Consider the following 12,889-nt stretch of genomic DNA (forward strand, 5'->3'; position numbering starts at 1 on the left):
TGTGTGTGTGTGTGTGAGAGAATTAGTCCCCTGTGAATGTGAAGATGGAAGTTGGGGTTAAGCAAATTTTAAATTTGTAGCGTGTGAGGAAAGTGAATTCTCAATGCTGAGATGTAAATTTTATATTTCCTAAGTGATCACACACAACACTACCGAAGAAGAGTGGGAACCTGGTTGGAGACCTCTAAAAACACTACCAAAAAGACACTGAAATGCTCAGGCTACAGATCATAACACCCAAGGATCAGAAGACAATCAGGACAGAACAGAAGGGCATGATTCCTCAGAGGAAAATGCGCCACCTACCTCTGAGGAAACCATATTTAAAACACAAGTATTCACATCCCCAAAACAGGTCATCTGGGCCCTGTGAATAAGAAACCCGGACTGGTTTCCTCTTTCCTCTTTAGAGAAAGAGGAGGGTCTTTCTCCTTTTTTGAAAGATCATGATTACTGTGAAAAACAAAAGATGGAGGTTTGGGACTTGTCTTGAAAGATCGTGATTATTCTGAAAAAAGTGTGGGTGGGGTTCAGGGTGGGGGTAACCACCTTTCCTTGAAAGATCATGATTATTGTGAAAAAAGAGCAGGGGGTAGAGTACTGCTGGCAGGTGTATACATCTCAGAATGGGTGTGCAGAGTGCTTTGAAATATCATGATTACTATTGGAACAAAAGGGTAAATTTTAGTCAGGAGGTAGTCTGTAAAACCCAGACAGCAGTCATGGCTTTCATCATAAGAGGGGGAGTCATGATAAACCCAGGGGTAAGAATGGGTGGCTAACCAGCAAGTGGCTTGCAGGGCAAAAAATAAGGGCCTGGTTAGAGAGGAGAGTGGGGAAGGCTAAACACCTGTTGAGAAAAACTAAGAGATCCCCTAGTAATGGTGCCTTAGAGGGCCCCTCAAACACTCCCCCTCCTTTCAGTCCTGACCCTCCACCAGGACCCATGGAGCCAGAGAGGGGTGATGGCAAATATGATTTAGAAAGACTTTTAGAGGGCCCCTCGTGTTCCCTAGCCTCCCAGGCCTGGCTCCTCACCAAGACCTGAGGAGTCAGAGAGTTGGGATAGTGAATCTGATTGACAAGATCCTTTAGAGGACCCCTCAAATGCTCCCAAGTCTTCTGAGCCAGCAGAGGATGTCTTACCGGATGTACATATGGTGCGCGTGAGAAGGCAAGAGTGGTCTGCAGCTAGGTGTGGGGCACGAGGTACACAGAGGAGTTCTGTTTTGGATGTGAAAAAGGTGTTTGGTTTGAGAAATTATTGCGATCTTTGCCAGACATTGTACAGCCATAGCTACGTGTGCAGGTTCCGATGCCATCTTTGCCTGAGCCCGAACCATGCTGACAAAGTGGGCAAGACACAGAGGTGCCCTAATTGTGCGCTGTTCTGTCATTCCAAAGAGTGCTTAGAAAGGCACATGGCTCTGGCCTCTGAAAAGTGGATCGAATGTCCAACTAAAACTGTGTGCGGCGAGTGTAAATCTTATGTGAAAAAAAAGCACGCGTGCAAAAGGAGGCAATGCAAACATTGTTCTGGGAACATCACAGATGTAAACAAGCACTGGTGCTTTATGCATCAGATTACAAATCCTGAAATAGGTGTGAGGTACATTTTTAATGATTTTGAATGGATGCAGGAGACGGGGATGCATGTGCCCAACTACATTTTCGCAATGAAGCTCATGACAGGGGGGAAAAAACCTCAGAAAGCCACAGGCAAAAGCCCCATAAAGGCTCATAAAACTAAGGCCAAAAAGCCAAAAGGCACTTGGGAGTTTAAGGGCGAAGAGTGTCTGTCTGATTTTATTAAGATCGTTATGGATAAAAAGTTCAAGGACTATTCCTTCATAGCTCACAATGCCAAAGGCTATGATGGTTTCTTCATTGTTAGCCAGTTATTGAAGGAAAAAATGAGCGTGAAACTAATCACCCAGGGCAGTAAACTCATGTATATAGAAGTGACCAAGCTAGGCATATGTTTCATAGATTCTTTAAACTTTTTGCCAATGAAACTTAGCAGGCTTCCACAGGCAATGGGGTTTGAAGGATGCAAAGGTTATTTCCCACACTTTTTTAACACGGCAGAAAATCAAAATTATCTGGGACCTCTCCCAAAATTGAAGTACTATGGTGTTGAAAATATGATGTCTGGTGAGAGACAAGAGTTTTTAGAATGGTATCAGGATAACTGTGATAAGACTTTTGACATGCAAAAGGAGCTGGCCTACTATTGCCAGCAGGACATAACAATTTTGAAAGAGGCCTGCTGTCTCTACAGGGATGAGATTATGAAAATGACATGGCAGGTAGACTGAGTGAAAATAGATGGTAAACTCCTAAATGCAGAACACTGTGTAGATCCTTTCCAATACATCACACTGGGCTCCATTTGTGTGGCCATATACAGGTTTATGTTTTTGGAACTGTAGACCATAACACTTCTCCCCCTGGATAACTTCCTTAGACAGTGTGGCAGGTCACGGTTGGTGCCTGCCACTTTAAGGGCTGGAGCAGGCAAACCATTTGGGCACAGGAGTGGAGGGATGTGTTAGAAACGGATGGGGAGCTTGCAGATTTTTAAAGCAGAACCCAGGTGCCTCCTTCTCTGGTGCCTAGGAACACTCTTTTTGGGGGGAGAACTAATGCTATCTGTCTTTATTACTGAACTAAACCCAGTGAACAAATACACTATTATGATTTTACCAGTCTTTACCCCTTCATAAACAAAATAAAGGAATACCCAATCGGACACCCTGAAATCATTCGTGACAATTTCAAGCCCCTGTCGAGCTATTTTGGAATAGCCAGGGTGAAACAGTACCCACCGTGAAACCTTTTTTTCCCCATGTTACCTGTCAGGGTGAACAGGAAACTTATGTTCACGCTGTGCCACCTCTGCATGGAAACAAGACAGCAAAAGTACAACCACACTGGTGAAGAGAGGGCCCTCTTGGGCATGTGGTGCACACCAGAATTGAATAAATCTATCGCCAAGGGGTACAAAGTAGCTAAAATCTATGAGGTCTGGCATTTTGCTGAGAGGTCTTACACCCTTTTTTCACAGTACATAAAACTGCACCTCTGACAGAAGCAGGAAGCCTTGGGCTACCCCGCCTGGTGTACTGACCGAGAAAAACAAGAGAGATATGTGGCCACTTTCTTCCTGAAAAAAGGCGTGACCTTACGCCCACAGCATAAATCCCACAAAGCGCCAAATAGCAAAATTGTTTCTAAATTCTTTGTGGGGTAAATTCAGTCAGAGAAGCAACTTGCCCAACACCAGCATTGTGAGAGACCTCAAAGTACTCTTTGGCTACCTCTTTAATCCCACATATGAAATTTCATCTTGTGACTTTATTGATGATGAGACAGCCTGCATGTTTTGGACACACGCCAAAGAGCATTATGTGCTTTTGGGTAACACAAACATCTTTACAGCTTGTTTCTCCACTGCTTATGCACACTTAGAGTTGTGTGAGCTGCTAGACAGCTTGCAAGACCAGTGTCAGTACCATGACACAGATTCCATGATACTTGTGAGCCGCGAGGGAGATTGGGACCCCTCACTAGGCAATTATTTAGGTGAGCTCACCAGCAAAATCCCACCAGATGAACACAACACGGAGTTTGTGTTAGCTGGCACGAAAACCTGTGGGTACAAGTTGTCCCGGGGAAAGGTTTGCTTGAAGGTCAAAGGGAATACCCTGAATGTGGCCAACTGTGAAAAAGTCAGCTTTGAAACCTTGAGAGATCTTGCTCTAGATTATGGGACAATCCCTGCTGGGGACACCCCTAAAACAGTTGTGATACAACAGCACTCTGTTGTCAGGAACAAAAACAAGTGGACAGTCGAAACCAAAGCCTTGAGAAAATGCAGAAAGTTGTTTGTGACAAAAGGGTCCTCACAGAAAATGCTAAGAGTATCCCCTATGGGTTTTGAATATGGATATGCGCTGGAAGCACCCCTTTTCTGTGATTTTGGCGGGACATAGCAACTGTGGTAAAAGTTACTTTATAAAAAACCTTTTAGATCACACTGGTAGAATGTTGCCTGTCATGCCGGAGAATATCGTATGGGGCTATAGCTGTTGGCAACCTTTGTATAACTAACTGTTTTGTAAATATCCTTTTATCAAATTTGTGGAGGGTCTACTGGACAGTCTCAACAACTGCTTGTTTCCTCCTAAAAGAATAGATATGGTTGTGGTACATGATTTGATGGACTCTGCTTGTGACAGTGGCAAAATCAAGAAAGCCTTTCCCAAGTACGTGCATCAGCAGAATCTTAGTATTACGTATATAGTTCAAAATGGTTTCTCTCAAGGGAAAAGGAGCCACACCATTACCCTTAACACAAAATACATGGTTTTGTTTAAAACACCCCGAGATAAGCTACAAATAGTGTCCCTGGCATGGCAGATGTACCCAGGTAAGGCCCAATTCTTTCTAGAAGTTTTTAGGATGCTACTAAAACACCTTACAGGTATCTGGTGGTGTACTTAAATGCTTTTACACCAGATGCGTTTAGATTAAGAACCAGGCTTTTTTCTCCCAACCAACCTGCAGTTTACACTTTAAAAAAAACAGCAAGTGGGAATAAAAAGAGATGATGTAGCAGCGGCCTCTTCTTAGTGCTCAAGAGGGTGGAAGGGAAACATGTCTAACTGTGTAAAAATAAATTTGGCTCTCTTAAAACTGCTTCTTCAATCATCCCCATGGCAGAGAAATGCTAGACTCTGCTTGGCATCTGACAATTTAGTAGTGGCCATTTCAGAAATTGCTCTTAACACCTTAAAAGGAAACATCCCTGTGACATTGCATCAAATTTGCATGCTGAAAAGAGACATGGGATCATAAAAAACCTAAGTAACAAAAGATCAAGGGGGCTTTGTCTACAAAGGATTGCTCATCAAGGGTTCTAACATGCTCAACTTAGGGAACCCTTCAGACTCACACTGGGTCTGGTAAACGTCCACCAAAAGGTTGGCCCATCTTTATGAAAGCCATGGCCGAGCTGAACGTACTGTCTTCTGTTATGGGCAATGCTGTAAATTGTGATCATCTGGAGTACCTGAAAGCATCTGCCTCATGCCAAGAAACACCAACAGTGCCACCTAAGAAGCAAAAAACTGTCTTGAAAGCTCTTCATGTAAAGTTTTACCCTTGAATTAAACTATTCTATACTGCTACAAATTTTGTCTACAGAGGATTTTTAAAATGAAATCACACACAATTTTTTTAAACATCAACATCTTTATTTACAGAGCATTAACTTAGTGTTTTATTTAGACAAAGTGTTCGTGAAAGTCATAGCAAGAAATTCATGTCTGAGCATGTTGAAACATGTTTTGAGCAGGCCCAGCCACACGGAAAGTTTTATATTTACTTTTTATGAGCTGCATCACCATCCTATCATTTTGTACTAAACCTTGGAATAATACAATTTTAAAAGCTGTTCAAATGATAGCCCTTTGCTATGGTGGTGCAGGAACAATATCCAGTGGTATCCACAGGCAACAGATCAGGGGTCTTGTAACTGTTTCGTCTGAATAGCAGTGTCAGTAATGTTCTTGTTTAAAAAGAACATAATACTTAGAGGAAAGAGAGCATTTAGGGGGTGACTGTACGAGTCTAAAAACTCCCCACTGTTCTGATCCTTCAGGTAAACAGCCAGTCAGTGTTCTCTGGGTTGATTATGCGGGTGCATGTTGACCACCAAGCTCAGGGGTCTTTGAGACAGTCAAGTCTTAGGAAGCCAGTCACAGGGGAACACGTCTAAGAAAGTCTCTTTGGCATAGGGATCTGAGGATAAAATTCTGGCAAGCTGTTCAATGTCCATCTTCACATGTAGTTAAATGGGACATTTCTCCCCTGATTTATTTCTATGACATTGACAAAGACTCCATATATGATCATGTTAACCATGGTGGGCAAAGTCATGGCAAAGCGTATTTCTGCTCCTAGGTTCCTGGTTTTAATCAGCAAATAATGATCAGCCCACTCCTGGTCAGGAGACAGGTCAAAGGCAAACAAGGTGTACCCCAAGGCAAGCTCTTCACGTTTGATTATCAGGGCCTGGTCTTTTATATGTTTACAAGCTGTCTGTACCAGCTGCATGTAGTCTCTCACGCAGTTACCATTCTCAAAATCTGGTTGTAGGGGTTTTGTTGGGGTTTGTTCTCCAACAATGTAGAGGTCCACAAAATTAATATTGTAATGTTTAAAGTTAAAGGGATTCTTAGTATAATTCCCTCTAAAGGCATCATTATCCACGGACCAGATGATGATGAGTTTGGGCTTTTTTCTGTGTAGAAGCTATTTGAAATGCATCTAGTTCGGATTTGGCACAATCTTCAGACCCACAGTGAACAAAGGCCATGGTGATTAAAATGTATTTCTGGTTCCTCCAGGAGAGCACCCCTTCTTTCTTCCAAGCTGCTTCTTGGTCTTTTGTGTATGGCTACCCCATTGACTTAATCTCTTCTTTTTAAGTTATTGGGGAGATCCTGTACGTCCAGAGCGTGGTGCATCTCTTTCTTTTAAGGCACCTTCTTTGAATATAAATGAGGCTGGACCCCTCCTGCATCATCAGCTTGACCACCTTATCCAGAACAGCTCAGGAGACATGACCAATCACATCTTTGGCTATGTTTTGAGCCGCATTTCTAGCGTGCAGCTTAATAATCTCCAGGCCCCTTCTCAAAGGCAGAATGGCTTTTCTAAAGAGGCTGTGAAATATGTCTCCCATGCCAGCCCCGTACATCACGGGCACCCCCTGATATCTGGGAAGACCAGACCTGGCCTGGACTTTATAATAATTTCTGTACAAGTTAGGGTTCCCATAGTTTTTTACAATCACCATTGTGCTTTTACCTATTTTAAAATCTTAAAGGTTTCCGGGGATGTGAGTGAAGTTTAACTATCACTTTACCAAAGTAAAATGAGATGTGTTTGTTCTGATCTGTCTTTATTTCAATGCTGATTGTGTTGATGTGGTGCTGACTCCTGGGGACATAATGCAGCTTGTCATATGTGATAGTGACAAACTCGTTGCTCCCATGGACAGGGATGCAGTGTAGTAAGGGAACTGAAAAGTCTGATTTTTCTAAACAAGCTGATGTTCTGCAATGTAGACATAGAGTGAATTGAATCCTCCAGTAACATCAGCCAGGAAGGGCAGTTTTTTAACAGGGGACCCAGGTAGCATTCCCAAAATATAGGTTAGCTCACTACAGGTATAAAAAGCATAAGGGTTATCAGTGGTTTTAAGTCTCACTTTTCTGATCACATAATCATAGTACATAATTAATTTAGGTGGAGTAGGGTGGGTAGCAATAATATCATTTATAAGGTCTGGCAACTCTGTGATGGTTGTATAATACCCCCGATGCAGGACGTACTCCCATCTTTTGGTCCCAGAAATTATTTTGAAAGGGGTGACTTTGTTGATATTGTTCCAGGTGTGTGGGTATTGTATTTCTGCTAACCCTATCTCCCAGTTCCCCAGGAGATCTGGAGGTTTAACCAGCTGTATGGTAAAGTTTGAGCTGGTGTTCTGCAGAAAAATCCTGGCACAGGCGTTGCTGGGCAAAGTGATGTAAAAGCCGCTGTCACACATCTCGGTCCTCTGGCTGAGGTACCTCTGTATATTACAAACTTGGGAGGCTTTCACCCAGCTGTTAAATTTAGCCGGCCACCCCAATCATTTCACCAGCAACTGCTTCTTTCTCCCCTTTCCTTTTGTTGCTGGAACTTTTTCAACCTTGTAAACTCTGTCCCATTTGGGGTTCACTTTTTGTAGTTCTTTAGGGTAAAAAGAACCCTTGATAGGTTCGTCTTTGTAATCTTTTAGGTGGTATATAGGCATCTGCACACATCTAAGGACTTCATTAGCTATGAAAATCTCATCGGTGAATGTTTGTTCTTAACTTTTTTCAAACCTCCCTTTGGTCCTAGACATCCTTATGTGGTCTCCTTTTCTGAACATGGGTGCTGCTGCTTTTATTTTGAAATAATTTACATGGCTTTGCACACCTGTGGAGAGTTTGAGAAGTTCATGTCAACAGGCCTGGTATGGACAGTTCTGTGATAACTGTGGTTGTAGCTCTTTATAAACTCTGGTAACACAGCAATGTAGTGAAAGGTGTTGCAGGCTGTAAAATATCTTCACATCTTTCATTTTAATGTTCTGTTAAACCTCTCTATCACCGTTGCTTTCACTTCACTATTCATCACAAAATGGTGAATATTATACTGTTTACTTAAAAACTTATTTAAAATTCTTTCCTCTGATCAGTCTGTAATTTTTGAAGTTACGTGTCCCTCTGTAAAAATGGTTTTAAAGGCCTGAGCTAGTTCACTGTCTGACAGGGGCCTGAGGTGCCTTCAGCTGACCCTATGAAAGTGTATCTAAATTTGGCCAGCTTATAAGCTTCTGAAAATTGCTGTTTACACATGATCAGTATAAGCTTATTAGAATGTAGTGGAAAAATTCTCTGAAGAATTCCACTTGTATTGACACTGTTTCAGCCCAGGGCTAAAGCAGGGATTTCCCTGTAATAGCTTCTTCCATCTAATCCAAGCTACTGTGATGCTGAACATCAGAACAGAAGCTAATCAGACTGCTATCAATGCTTGTCCATTTCCTGACGTCTTAGAAATTGGAGAAGGAAGCAGGCATGCTGAACAGAGGGGAGAGGAGCAGAAGAAAACAACAAAGACACTGTATCAGTGACAGAACAGTGAGGAGAGGGTTCACAAGATCTTATCACTGCAGCACATTTTCTAGAATGTAACTGAGGATTCTTGATTCCCAAAATTTCCAAATTGCCACCTTCAGATACCTCTGAAATCCCAATGGCAGAATGCACCAATTACTTTTCTTTTGTGGCTTGTCCAGAGAGGATAATAGAGATCATAAAAAGCCTTGCTAGGAAAATAACCTTTTCTTTAAGGTAGGTTTGAAATATGTGCAATATTTAGGGAATGGAGCCACACAGACTGCACAATGAAAGGATAATAAAACATCAAATTGTGTCTTGTTGAGTGAGCACCATCAGCCCTGTACCCTGAATGAGGCAGGGGTCCTAAAAAAAATACAGTATGTGTCACTGATGTCAAGATGAACATGAGCTGACAGTGTGGGGATGCAGTCAGGATGGCCAACCGCACCTTGTCATACATCCACAGTTGCGTCTCAAGCAGGTCCAAAGAGGTGATGCTCCCCCTCTATGCAGCACTGGTTAGGCCGCAGCTGGAGTACTGCGTCCAGTTCTGGGCGCCGCACTTCAAGAGGGATGTGGACAACATGGAGAGGGTCCAGAGGAGGGCCACTCGCATGATCAGGGGGCAGCAGGGCAGGCCCTACGAGGAGAGGCTATGGGACCTGAACCTGTTCAGCCTCCACAAAAGAAGGCTGAGGGGGGATCTAGTCGCCTGTTACAAACTAGTCAGAGGGGACCAGCAGGCATTGGGGGAGTCCCTGTTCCCCCAAGCACTGCCAGGAGTTACCAGGAATAACAGTCACAAGCTGGCAGAGGGTAGATTTAGGTTAGATATCAGGAGGCGCTACTTCACGGTCAGGGCGGCTAGGATGTGGAACCAACTTCTAAGAGAAGTGGTGCTGGCTCCTACCCTGGGGGTCTTTAAGAGGAGGCTGGATGTACACCTTGCTGGGGTCGTTTGACCCCCGTACTCTTTCCTGCCATGGCAGGGGGTCAGACTCGATGATCTGCTCAGGTCCATTCCAACCCTAGAAACTATGAAACTATGATACAGTCATTAAAGGCTTTATCATACATTTACAAAAGAGCAAATAAAGTGGCATGGATAACCATAATGACAACTTCAGTGATGGCCTTCAAATATATATAATGTTATAAACAATTAACATAATATTTTTTGTTGAGATTCAGCTAACACACTGCATTTACCATGAAGTTTGGCTGCTTAACCAGCCTGCTGCCCAATAAACCATGCCAGTTATATCTAGTTCTCATATTCCAAGCACTTGAAGCACATTGAAAGATAGTTGCCATTTTTAAAAGAAAAACATTAAAAAAAACCAAAACTAAATCATGCCAGACAAAATTATTCTTTTTCTCCCATCTGTGGGTTTTCCTCAGATCAAATACCAGGAAAGGACAAGAAAGAGTTTTGGAGATGTGATAGGTATAAGGTCTGATACCACACCGAATTCTGCAGGATTTTGCCCAAAGCTCAAAGGGCACTTGTACATGCCACGGCATTTAACCCTTGTTAATTTAACAAGCTTTAACATTTTTAACCTGGCTTATTTTGGTGCATCACATACGTGTTTGCATGCCTTAGGGTTTCAAATGAATTAAGTCCTGTGTGTAATTCCCCATAAATACCAGCAGGGGGAGCCAAACACCAGTCTAGCTCAGGTCACATTCCCCCCGCTTGCACCAGCCAAGTAAAGTAAAATCCCTGACATTTGGTCAGGGCAGAGAGGGGTTGGGGCAGAGGCTGGGGCTGCTACAGGGCAGGAGGGGCGGAGGTTGCCTCTGAGGGTAGCCGGGAACTCCATAACCAGTTGGGCAGCACAGGGGCTGGTGCCTGTACTTGCAGGGGCTTAGCAGCCAAGAGATGCTGCCCAGGGGGAAGAAGGGGGAAGGGGAGCTGTGGCCAGGCTACTTGGCACAGTGCAGCAGTCCCATCCAAGGGTGGGGGGTGCCAAAAGCCTCCCCTCCTCTTCCCTCCAGCCTGCACTGGGGCCGGATACACTCTGCTGCCACCTGCATGAGATGGAGCCACCATGCTCTGGCCCTGTCAAGATGGGAACAGCTGGGGCCCCTCTGGCAGGGCTGGAGGGGGCATGGGTCTGTCGGTTAGCAGTGTGGGGTGGACAGTGGCAGAGCTTGGGGGGCAGGAGGCTGTGGGTCAGGAGCTAAGGGCACTGGCAGGGCTGGGGGGCAGGTGGCTGTGGGTTGAGAGTGAGGGGCAATGGAAGGGCTAGGTCAGTGGATCAGGAGTGAGGGGCAGCAGTAGGGCTGGGGGGGAGCTGTGGCTTGGCATTGAGGAGCACAGAATGGGCAAGAGCAGAGCACCAGCATGTCACTGCCTTCTCACCATCATCCATCCTCTGGATGACAGGACTACAGTTCCCAGCATCCCCCAGCTGTTCCGGCTTGGCATTTTTCCATGGGGACCTGCAGATCACTGTCTTATGTTGGGGACTCCAGGTGAATAGTGTCCTTTTTTCATAAAGCCAGGCAGCAGAGAGTGTAACACTTGTGTGTGTGTTTGTACAAATCTCTCCGGTGCAATAAAGCTTCATGTTCATCTGTTTGTCTGTCTGTCTGCCTGCTTTGTTGGGAAGGAGCAAAAATGCCTGCTTCTGGATAGGATGGGGTGGGGGGAAGAAAATCCCTCAGTTTCTCTTGGTCCCAGGAGAACAGAAGAGATGGAGCTTGGCCTGAGAAAGGTGTAAATTGCCCTCTTTGAAATGTAAAGGATGCTCTCTCTGCTTTTCTTAGCTTTTTCACTGCACTCTGCTCCATGACCACAGAAGTGAGTGGCTCCTGATTTCTTGTAACAAGCAATAAGGGGTTGGCTCACTCCTGACTGTGCCTGTAGAAAAGTAAACGCTAAATTGGGAGGGTTACCTTAAGAGTCAGACTCAATATCGAGTTTTATAATAATCAGTTGGTAAATAAAGGAGATATGGGAAAATGACTCTCTAAATATGGACATTTTTCTTTTAATATGACAAAAATAGACATATTTATGGCTCTACAGGTTATTTATATGTGTGTGTGTGTATGTATTTGTATATATGCAAATATAAAGCTTTCATCTTTATATTTTCAGTGTCCTTTCTGTGAGAATAATAAAGTATTATTTTTATCATGTGGGGACTCTTAAATTGGACATAGTTTAGGGCCTCAGCATGTTATAATCAGGCACTGATTACAATTCCCCTAGCTAGGAGCAATGCTACTTTGAAGTAGTACCACATTTTCAGCTTCCTCTTTTCCAAAGGCAGGTGTACTGCAGAGACTTGAAAAAATATCAGGCCCATTAGGCCAGCTGAGCTCATCATCTTTTTTTCCCCCACACCTTCCCTTAGAAAGATGAAAATCACATTGGTCTTACAATGAACTAATACAATGCCACAGAGCATTATGGACTCAAAACAATGTAACCTTTCTACTGAAGAGCTGATACTTCACAACAGTTGTCAAGTGTTTGGGCAGATTTTGATTCCATATGCAGAATTCAATCCTTTTGCAAGGATGGATTACATGTACAATCACAAATATTTGTTAGGCATGGTGTATGTGAAAGAGTAAACACAGACGCAATGAAAAGAGCTGGAGAATGCCGCTCCCAGAGCCATTACCATATTAGGATGGAAGATCTGAGAGCAGAAAAAAGAGAGGAGATGGGAGTATCAAAAGAAAAAGAGAGAGGGGCTGAAAGAGAAAAAGAGGAAGAAAGGATCCTCAGGGGATAAGAGACTTACCTCAAGACTTCTCACGACGCCAGAGAGAGCGGAGCTCCGAGGAAGAGGGGCAGATCCCCAAGGAGACACACCTCTGGTCACATCTGGCTGCTGCCCTGGAAAGTAAACAAAGAAAAGAAGAGAGTGAATTGACCCACTCTCTCAAGGTTGGAGATGGCATCTGGTTGTTTGTCATGAGGATTCATGTCTTCAGGCATGCGCAGGATAAAAAGTACACACTTATAGCAACAAAATAAAGAGAAAGTATACGTCGGGGTTTGAAGATAAAAGCCCACCCAAAAAAGATAAACAGATGAACAAGAGAGAAAGAGACTTTGTTTTCTAATACTAAGTTCAGTCCAACCAAATTGACAGCAATTACATAAGAACATTATATAGATAGAATTACAAAGTTGATAT

The sequence above is a fragment of the Gavialis gangeticus genome, unplaced genomic scaffold (assembly GCF_001723915.1).
Source record: "Gavialis gangeticus isolate Ggan-Ray unplaced genomic scaffold, GavGan_comp1, whole genome shotgun sequence".
NCBI classification, from domain to species: domain Eukaryota; kingdom Metazoa; phylum Chordata; order Crocodylia; family Gavialidae; genus Gavialis; species Gavialis gangeticus.